This window comes from Salmo salar, chromosome ssa15 (genome assembly GCF_905237065.1).
Source record: "Salmo salar chromosome ssa15, Ssal_v3.1, whole genome shotgun sequence".
NCBI lineage: Eukaryota > Metazoa > Chordata > Actinopteri > Salmoniformes > Salmonidae > Salmo > Salmo salar.
The window spans coordinates 80,146,207-80,156,523 of record NC_059456.1 but is presented as its reverse complement, the minus strand read 5'-3'; positions in this window follow the sequence as shown (position 1 = coordinate 80,156,523).

Here is a 10,317-nt window from a genome sequence, read left to right as displayed (position 1 = left end):
AGGGATAACATGTCTCACCAGAGGATAACATGTCTCACTAGAGGACAACATGTCTCATCAGAGGATAACATGTCTCACTAGAGGATAACATGTCTCACCAGAGGATAACATGTCTCACTAGAGGATAACGTGTCTCACTAGAGGATAACGTCTCACCAGAGGATAACATGTCTCACTAGAGGATAACATGTCTCACCAGAGGATAACATGTCTCACCAGAGGATAACATGTCTCACTAGAGGATAACATGTCTCACCAGAGGATAACATGTCTCATCAGAGGATAACATGTCTCACTAGAGGATAACGTCTCACCAGAGGATAACATGTCTCACTAGAGGATAACATGTCTCACCAGAGGATAACATGTCTCACTAGAGGACAACATGTCTCATCAGAGGATAACATGTCTCACTAGAAGATAACATGTCTCATCAGAGGATAACATGTTTCACTAGAGGATAACATGTCTCACCAGAGGAAAACATGTGTCACCAGAGGAAAACATGTCTCACCAGAGGATAACATGCCTCACCAGAGGATAACATGTCTCACCAGAGGATAACATGTCTCACCAGAGGATAACATGTCTCACTAGAGGATAACATGTCTCACTAGAGGATAACATGTCTCATCAGAGGATAACATGTCTCACCAGAGGATAACATGTCTCACCAGAGGATAACATGTCTCACTAGAGGATAACATGTCTCATCAGAGGATAACATGTCTCACCAGAGGATGACATGTCTCACCAGAGGATAACATGTCTCACCAGAGGATAACATGTCTCACCAGAGGACTTTGATTTAGTACTATTTGGGAATATGCATTAGGAATGTATAATGGGTTACTAGAGATTTGACAAAGTGAATGGGAAAAATATTATATACAACTTGCATAACCACACGTAGACGTACATAAATGGGAAATGTTCAGGATGGTCCCTTTATGGATTATTTGATAAAGATAAGGTTAAAACATTGTATGACTGTCTAAAGGTTCTGGGAAATAAAGTCTCAGACAAAGATTGGCACATATCCACTTTTGGTTAAGGTACAGGACTTGACTTACCCCTAACCAATAAAACTTTAAATGCTTATGGGATTCCCTACACCCCGGTAATATATTTTGAAACAAAACCCATGCCCTGTTCAATAGAACCAATGAATGTTGAACATGATTTTTTGTTAACTGAACCTAATGCTACAATTTATTGTACCCCAGATGGAGTTTTCATTGATATCCTAAACAATGACATAATAAACCAATGAGTAAGCAGGGAAATGTAACCACTCCCCCAGGAGGAGTAGGGGTCTGACACTGCCTCCCAGTCTATCCTGCCTCAGGTGCCAGACTTATTATGGACAGAGCACTCCATCTACAGTGGACTGATAGACAGTGCCACCCCAGTTATAGTACATGTTGATCCCAGAACGTTTCTCTCTTAAATTGGCAGATGCATTTTATAAATTTGGTGCATTACATGTTAATCTTAAGATAATAGACATTTAATAAGTATGAAGCAGAAAGTGAATATCCAACAGAAATTGGTAATAAATGTTAAGAGTAACATTGTTAGGGTAGACTAAAATGCAAACAATGCCTTCCAATAAGGAGAATGTTATCATGTTTGTTGTGTTTTTGTTTTTGAACCTTACAATTGGGGTAAAAGCAGAACATTGTTTGAGAGCAATCCGTGTGTATTAGCAGTAGTGAGAATGTTTTTTTTCTACTGGAAAGAGTGAATGGTAATTTTAGTGGCTTTCAGATAGCACTCTAATAATGCAATATCTTAGTAATTTGAAGAAGAAAATGTTTCAATACAAGGTCACATGACAAACAGAGGGATTGAGCCTTAGGACATTATATTAGAAGAAGCCATCTGGTGTTTGGGTTAGAGATAAGCTTCCTGTGGACAAATATATAATAAAGAAGAAGAAAATAAGTGGTACTCACTGAACTCAAACAGGCTGTAAGGGGCATAGTGGGACATCTGGGACAGAGGTAAGAATAATTGAATAAGAGACATTTTTGACAATTTCCAATTATTCCAATTATTACTCAGTTCTATAGTTTGGGTAAAACCAGTGATTTAAGTAAAAAGGTAATGTAATCTAAAACAATAATCTGTTTTCATTACGTGGAAATGTGTCTAAAAAATGTGTTGTCCTTCCTCCCCTCTACAGTCCCAGATCCTGACCCAGCACCTGCAGCAGACCCAGTTCCCGGTTCCTGGGTCCCGGTTCCTGTTTCTCGGTCCCTACTCCCCAGCACCAGCACCAACTCCTGGTCTCCAGTCCCGGTCCTAGCACAACTTCCCCTCCCAGTCCCAACACGACATCCAGTCCCGGCCTGGATTTCGGAACCGAATAAAAGTACCTTTTGAAAAAGCTAACATAAGTGCATGTGACAGATGGGAGGAATATTCCATAATGCAATCTTCAGTTTGCTCCATTTTCTTATTTTAATTAGAATTTTTTTAAATGGGATGTGATAATGCTTTATTCATTGATATGTGAATGTACATACGGTTGAAATTTGGCCAAAGAAACAATGACCCAACAAAATATTTATATCAACGTCCATAAAATATGTATTTTAAATGCCCGTAAAATATGTATTGTTAACGTCTTTTCAATGTCCGTAAATTACATCTTTTCAAGGTACAGAAACAAATTTTTAAAAACTTTTATAAAGAACCAAAAACAAACCTAATTTAAATGTCTGGTAAAGATGGAATTTTGCTCATTGGGATGTTTTGAGGCTATACAGTGCTTGCTTACATTTACTTTGCTTACATATATTGCAATAAAACAAGCTTATATTTTTGGTTCTGATGGGGTATAACATTTGAAGTTAGCTCATGAGACATGTAGAAGTTATATTCTTCAAGAATCAATGGATACATATCATTTTTACATTTACATTTTAGTCATTTAGCAGACACTCTTATTCAGAGTGATTTAAAGGAGCGATTAGGGTTAAGTGCCTTGCTCAAGGACATAGCGATAGATTTTTCACTTAAATGGTTCACGGATTCAAACCAGAGACCTTACGGTTACTGGCCCAACACTCTTAAGCTAGGCTACCTAATATAATTAATTTATACAGATGTAGCAACTGCAGATTGCCCCTTTAATGTCAACATCCGTTTTGCCTAGTATATTCTACAGTATTACAGACACCTTAATGCAGTGGTTCCTAAACTTTTCATAGTCCCGTACCCCTTCACACATTCAACCTCCAGCTGCGTACCCCCTCTAGCACCATGGTCAACCCACTCTCAAATGTTGTTTTTTGCCATCATTGTAAGCCTGCCACAGTCACACTATACAATACATTTATTAAACATAAGAATGAGTGTGAGTTTTTGTCACAACCCGGCTCGTGGGAAGTGACAAAGAGCTCTTATAGGACCAGGGCACAAATAATAACATAATAAAAATAATCAATAATTTTGCTATTTTTTTAGCCATCTTACATATAAAACCTTATTTGTTCATCAAAAATTGTGAATAACTCACCACAGGTTAATGAGAAGGGTGTGGTTGAAAGGATGCACATAACTCTGCAATGTTGGGTTGTATTGGAGCGTCTCAGTCTTAAATAATTTCCAACACACAGTCTGTGCCTGTATTTAGTTTTCATGCTAGTGAGGGCCGAGAATCCACTCTCACATAGGCACGTGGTTGTAAAGGGCATCAGTGTCTTAACAGCGCGATTTGCCAAGGCAAGAAACTCTGAGCGCAGCCCTATCCAGAAATCTGGCAGTGGCTTCTGATTAAATTCAATTTTCACAGAACCGTTTTTTGCAATTTCGATGAGGCTCTCTTGTTCAGATATCGGTAAGTGGACTGGAGGCAGGGCATGAAAGGGACAACGAATCCAATTGTTTGTGTCATCCGTTTCAGGAAAGTACCTGCGTAATTGCGCACCCAGCTCACTCAGGTGTTTCGCTATATCACATTTGACATTGTCCGTAAGCTTGAGTTCATTTGCACACAAAAAATCATAAAATGATGGAAAGACGTGTGTTGTCCTTGTTAATGCAGACAGAAAAGAGCTCCAACTTCTTAATCATAGCCTCAATTTTGTCCCGCACATTGAATATAGTTGCGGAGAGTCCCTGTAATCCTAGATACAGATCATTCAGGCGAGAAAAAACATCATCCAGATAGGCCAGTTGTGTTAGAAACTCGTCATCATGCAAGCGGTCAGCCAAGTGAAAATGATGGTCAGTAAAGAGAACTTTAAGCTTGACTCTCAATTTAAATGAACGTGCCAATACTTTGCCCCTTGATAACCAGCGCACTTCTGTATGTTGTAAAAGTGTTACATGGTCGCTACCCATATCATTGCATAATGCAGAAAATACACAAGAGTTCAGGGGCCTTGCTTTAACAAAGTTAACCATTTTCACTGTAGTGTCCAAAACGTCTTTCAAGCTGTCAGGAATTCCCTTGGCAGCAAGAGCCTCTCGGTGGATGCTGCAGTGTTCCCAAGTGGCGTCGGGAGCAACCGCTTGCATCCGTATTACCACTCCACTATGTCTCCCTGTCATGGCCATCAGTACAGATACCAACACATCTTGACCACCAAAGTCCATTTTATGTCACAAAGCTGTCCCGTACTTTAAAAATATCCTCTCATGTTGTCCTGGTTTCCAGTGGTTTGCAGAAGAGGATGTCTTCCTTAATTGACCCCCCATAAACGTAACGGACATATACCAGGAGCTGTGCTAGGCCTGCCACGCATGTTGACTAATCCAGCTGTAACACATATAATTCACTGGCTTGTATGCGAAGCAGTAATTGTTTCAAAACATCTCCTGCCATGTCACTGATGCGTCGTGAAACAGTATTGTTTGATGAAGGCATTGTCTGTATAGTTGTTTTGGCCTTTTCCCCCAGCATTGTCCCAGCCATATTCCGTGACAGCAGGAAGAATTAAGTCCTCCACAATAGTATGGGGCTTGCCTGACTTAGCCACTCGGTAGCTCACCATATAAGACACTTCTAGCCCCTTCTTATTTATGGTATTTGTTGCTTCTATACATGTCTTACTACTCGAAAGTTGTCTTTATTCTTGCTCAAGAAACTCCCATGGCTTATTTTTCAAATTGTCATGTTTCGTTTCTAAATGTCTGCGCAAGAGTAAAGCTTTCCCGCGAGAGAGTAACGGTTAATGTGATTGGATGTTAATTATTTGACTAGGCTACCTGTATTTGACATTATGTAGTTATTTCGCTGAATACTAGATGGTTTAATTTTCTTTTTGGCAGTGAAACGAGGCTACTCAGGCAAGAAAAAACCTCACCCAAATGTATATCCCCGTTGAAAAATGTAAATGTACTGTTTGAAAATGTGAATAACATTTTTATTTGGCGTACCCCCGACGGCATTGCGGTCAGTTTGGGTATACCTGCCTTAACGCATACTTTTAAAATATAAATAAAAGGAAATATAAAAAATATTTTCTTAAATATTTTTTTTAGGCAGTAATAATATTACTGTCCTTACTACAACAAATAAATTCTTAAATGTATGTAATTTTGTCCTTGAAACATTTATTGAAATTCTGTACAATTACATTCATTCCTATGGAGGACTGCTCCTTTCGAAGAGTAACAATATGGTGGACGGTGGCTTCAGAGCCTCTCATTGGCTAGTACATAGCATCAGCAATCTATATACAGCATTGATCTGCACTAGAAATACTTGGCAAGTATTTTCCCAGCAAATCCCCTAACAAAAATGCTAAGGTGGCATCCTTGGGAAGTCCAAATCTGACATCACCACATTGAAGTTGACATTTAAAGAATTAAGGTATTTGTAGGGGTTAGGGTTTAGGGTAGAGACATCCCAAGGAATCTACTTAGCATCTACCGAATAACTATGACACATAGGCCTTCACTTATGTCAATGGTTTCACCATACTACTTTATTGTAGTGACCTTAATCCCAACACCTAGTCTTCTTGTCAAGAAGGCATAACAGCTAAGGTGTTGGGTTGACTGTCAAAGTTGTGGGTTCAAGCCCTGGTCTACCCCCTGACTTTGCTACACTAGTGTCAGAATTTGATGGACCCCAGTTGTGGCCATCAAGAGTGTGTACCAAGTGTGCAGGTACATTTTACATTTACATTTGAGCCGTTTAGCAGATGCTCTTATCCAGAGTGACAATTAGTGCATTCGTCTTATGATAGCTAGATGAGACAACAACATATTATAATCGTAGAAAGTACATTTTCCCTCAAAGTAGTTACCTTAATTAGCAACAAAATCCCTAGGTTGAAGCTGTGTGGCGTCATTTTCCCTACATTTTCCCCCAGCCCCCTAGCAATTTGAGTTTTAACCAATGAGCATTAGCCCCTCGCCATTTGCGTTATAGCTAGCAAGATGCACACACAGCAGAGAGAGACAGGGATCAATGACATGGTGCACATACAGTGCATTGAGAAAGTATTCAGACACCTTCCCTTTTCCCACATTAAGTTACATTACTGCCTTATTTTAAAATGGATGTAATTTTTTTCACCCTCATCAATCAATATCCTATAATGACACAATATCCCATATTGACAAAGCAAAAACAGGTTTTTATAAATTTGTGCAAGTGTATTACAACTAAAAAACGTAAATACCTTATTTACATAAGTATTCAGAATCTTTGCTTTACAAGATGGCGCCGACAGAGAGGGCTGCCTCGCTTGGAAACTTTGCAGTATTTCGTTTTTTTATATATTATTTCTTGCATTGTTAGCCCAGAAAATCTTAAGTGTTATTACATACAGCCGGGAAGAACTATTGGATATCAGAGCGACGTCAACTTACCAGCCCTGCGACCAGGAATACAACTTTCCCGAAGCGGATCCAGGGCATTTGAACTGATTCCAGAGGCTGACCCAAAACAACATCGCCAGAGAAGAGGTAGACTGAGCGGTCAACTGGTCAGACTTCAGAGGCGCGCACACCACCTACTGCTTCCAAGTATATTACTCGCTAATGTTCAGTGTCTAGATAACAAGGTAGATGATATTAGGGCAAGGGTTGTCTTCCATAGAGACATCAGGGATTGTAACATACTCTGTTTCACGGAAACATGGCTCTCAATGCTGGCGGAGTCGGTACAGTCGGAGTCGGAGCAGCCACTTGGATTCTTTGTGCGTTGTGCCGACAGAAATAAACATCTGTCCGGGAAGAAGAGGGTGGAGGTGTATGTTTCATGATTAACGTCTCATGGTGTAATTGTAACAACATACAGGAACTCAAGTCCTTTTGGTCACCTGACCTAGAATTCCTCACAATCAAATGCCGACCGTATTATCTCCCAAGGGAATTCTCCTCGGTTATAGTCACAGCCGTGTATAACGGCCCTCAAGGAACTTCACTGGACTTTATGCAAACTGGAAACCATATATCCTGAGCCTGCATTTATTGTAGCTGGGGATTTTATCAATGCAAATTTGAGAACAAGGCTACCTAAATTCTATCAGCCTACTGAATGTAGCACTCGCGCTGGTAATACACTGGATCATTGCTACTCTAACTTCCGCGATGCATGCAAGGACCTCCCCCGCCCTCCTTTCGGCAAATCTGACCACGACTCCATTTTGCTCCTCCCTTCCTATTGGCAGAAGCTCAAACAGGATGTACCCGTGCTAAGGACTATTCAATGCTGGTATGACCAATCGGAATCCACGCTTCAATATTGTTTTGATCAAGCGGACTGGGATATGTTCCGGGTAGCCTCAGAGAATAATATTGACGTATACGCTGATTCGGTGAGTGAGTTTATAAGGAAGTGTATTGGAGATGTTGTACCTACTGTGCCTATTAAAACCTACCCTAACCAGAAACCGTGGATAGATGGCGGCATTTGCGCAAAACTGAAAGTGTGAACCACCGCATTTAACCACAGAAAGGTGACTGGGAATATGGCAGAATACAAACAGTGTAGTTATTCCCTCCGCAAGGCAATCAAACAGACAAAATGTCAGTACAGAGACAAAGTGGAGTCGCATTTCAACGACTCAGACACGAGACGTATGTGGCAGGGTCAACAGACAAACACGGACTACAAAAGTAAAATCAGCCATGTCACGGACAACAACGTCTTGCTTCCAGACAAACTAAACACCTTCTTTGCCCAGTTTGAGGATAATACAATGCCACCAACACGGCCCACTACCAAGGACTGTGGGCTCTCTTTCTCCGTGGCCGACATGAGTAAGACATTTAAACATGTTATCCCTTGCAAGGCTGCCGGCCCAGACGGCATCCCTATCCGCATCCTCAGAGCATGCGCAGACCAGCTGGCTGGAGGGTTTACGGACATATTCAATCTCTCCCTATCCCAGTCTGCTGTCCCCACATGCTTCAAGATAGCCACCATTGTTCCTGTACTCAAGAAGGCAGAGGTAACTGAACTAAATGACTATTGCCCCGTAGCACTCACTTCTGTCATCATGAAGTGCTTTGAGAGACTAGTCATGGATCACATCACCTCCACCTTACCTGTCACCCTAGACCCACTTCAATTTGCTTACGGCCCCAATAGATCCACAGACGATGCAATTGCCATCACACTGCACACTGCCCTATCCCATCTGGACAAGAGGAATACCTATGCAAGAATGCTGTTCATTGACTGTAGCTCAGCATTCAACACCATAGTACCCTCCAAGCTCATCATTAAGCTTGAGGCCCTGGGTCTCAACCCCGCCCTGTGCAATTGGGTCCTGGATTTCCTGACGTCCGCCCCCAGGTGGTGAAGGTTGAAAACAACATCTCCACTTCGCTGATCCTCAACACTGGGGCCCCACAAAGGTGCGTTCTCAGCCCTCTCCTGTACTCCCTGTTCACCCATGACTGCGTGGCCATGCACGCCTCCAACTCAATCATCAAGTTTGCAGATGACACAACAGTAGTAGGCTTAATTACCAACAACAACGAGACAGCCTACAGAGAGGAGGTGAGGGTACTCAGAGTGTGGTGTCAGGAAAACAATCTCTCACTCAACGTCAACAAAACAAAACAAATGATCATGGACTAAAGGGAACATCAGAGGGAGCACCCCCCATCCACATCGATGGGACTGATGTGGAGGTGGAAAGTTGTAAGTTCCTCGGTGTACACATCACAGACAAACTGACATGGTCCACCCACACAGACAGTGTGGTGAAGAAGGTGCAAAAGCGCCTCTTCATCCTCAGGAGGCTGAAGAAATTTGGCTTGTCACCTAAAACCTTCACAAACTTTTACAGATCCACAATTGAGAGCATTCTGTCTGGCTGTATCACCGCCTGGTACGGCGACTGCACCGCCCTCAACCGCAAAGGTCTCCAGAGGGTAGTGCGGTCTGCACAACGCATCACCAGGGGCAAACTACCTGCCCTCCAGGACACCTACAGCACCCGATGTCACAGGAAGGCCAAAAAGATCATCAAGGACAACAACCACACGAGCCACTGCCTGTTCACCCTGCTATCATCCAGAAGGCGAGGTCAGTGCAGGTGCATCAAAGCTGGGACTGAGAGACTGAAAACAGCTTCTATCTCAAGGCCATCAGATTGTTAAACAGCCATCACTAACACCGACTTGAAATAATTGGCCACTTTAATAAATGGATCACTCGTCACTTTAATTATGCCACTTTAATAATGTTTGCATATCTTGCATCACTCATCTCATATGTATATACTGTATTTTATACCATCTATTGCATCTTGCCTATGCTCCTCTGTCATTGCTCATCCATATATTTATATGCATATATTCTTATTCCATTCCTTTAGTTAGATTTGTGTGTATTAGGTAGTTGTTGTGGAATTTTTAGATTACATGTTAGATATTGCTGCACTGTCGGAACTAGAAGCACAAGCATTTCGCTACACAATTTGATTTGATTTGATTTTTATGAGACTCGAAATTGAGCTCAGGTGCATCCTGGTTCCATTGATTATCCTTGAGATGTTTCTACAACTTGATTGGAGTCCACCTGAGCATCCAGGACCTCAGACTGGGGCAAAGGTTGTCCAGTGGAACGGACTGGGAGACTAGTCAGGATCGAAGGAAAGATGAATGGAGCAAAGTACAGAGAGATCTTTGATGAAAACCTGCTCCAGAGCACTCAGGACCTCAGACTGGGGCGAAGGTTCACCTTCCAACTGGACAACGACCCTAAGCACACAGCCAAGACAATGCAGGAGAGGCTTCGGGACAAGTCTCTGAATGTCCTTGAGTGGCCTAGCCAGAGCCCGTACTTGAACGCGATCGAGCATCTCTGGAGAGACCTGAAAATAGCTGTGCAGCGAC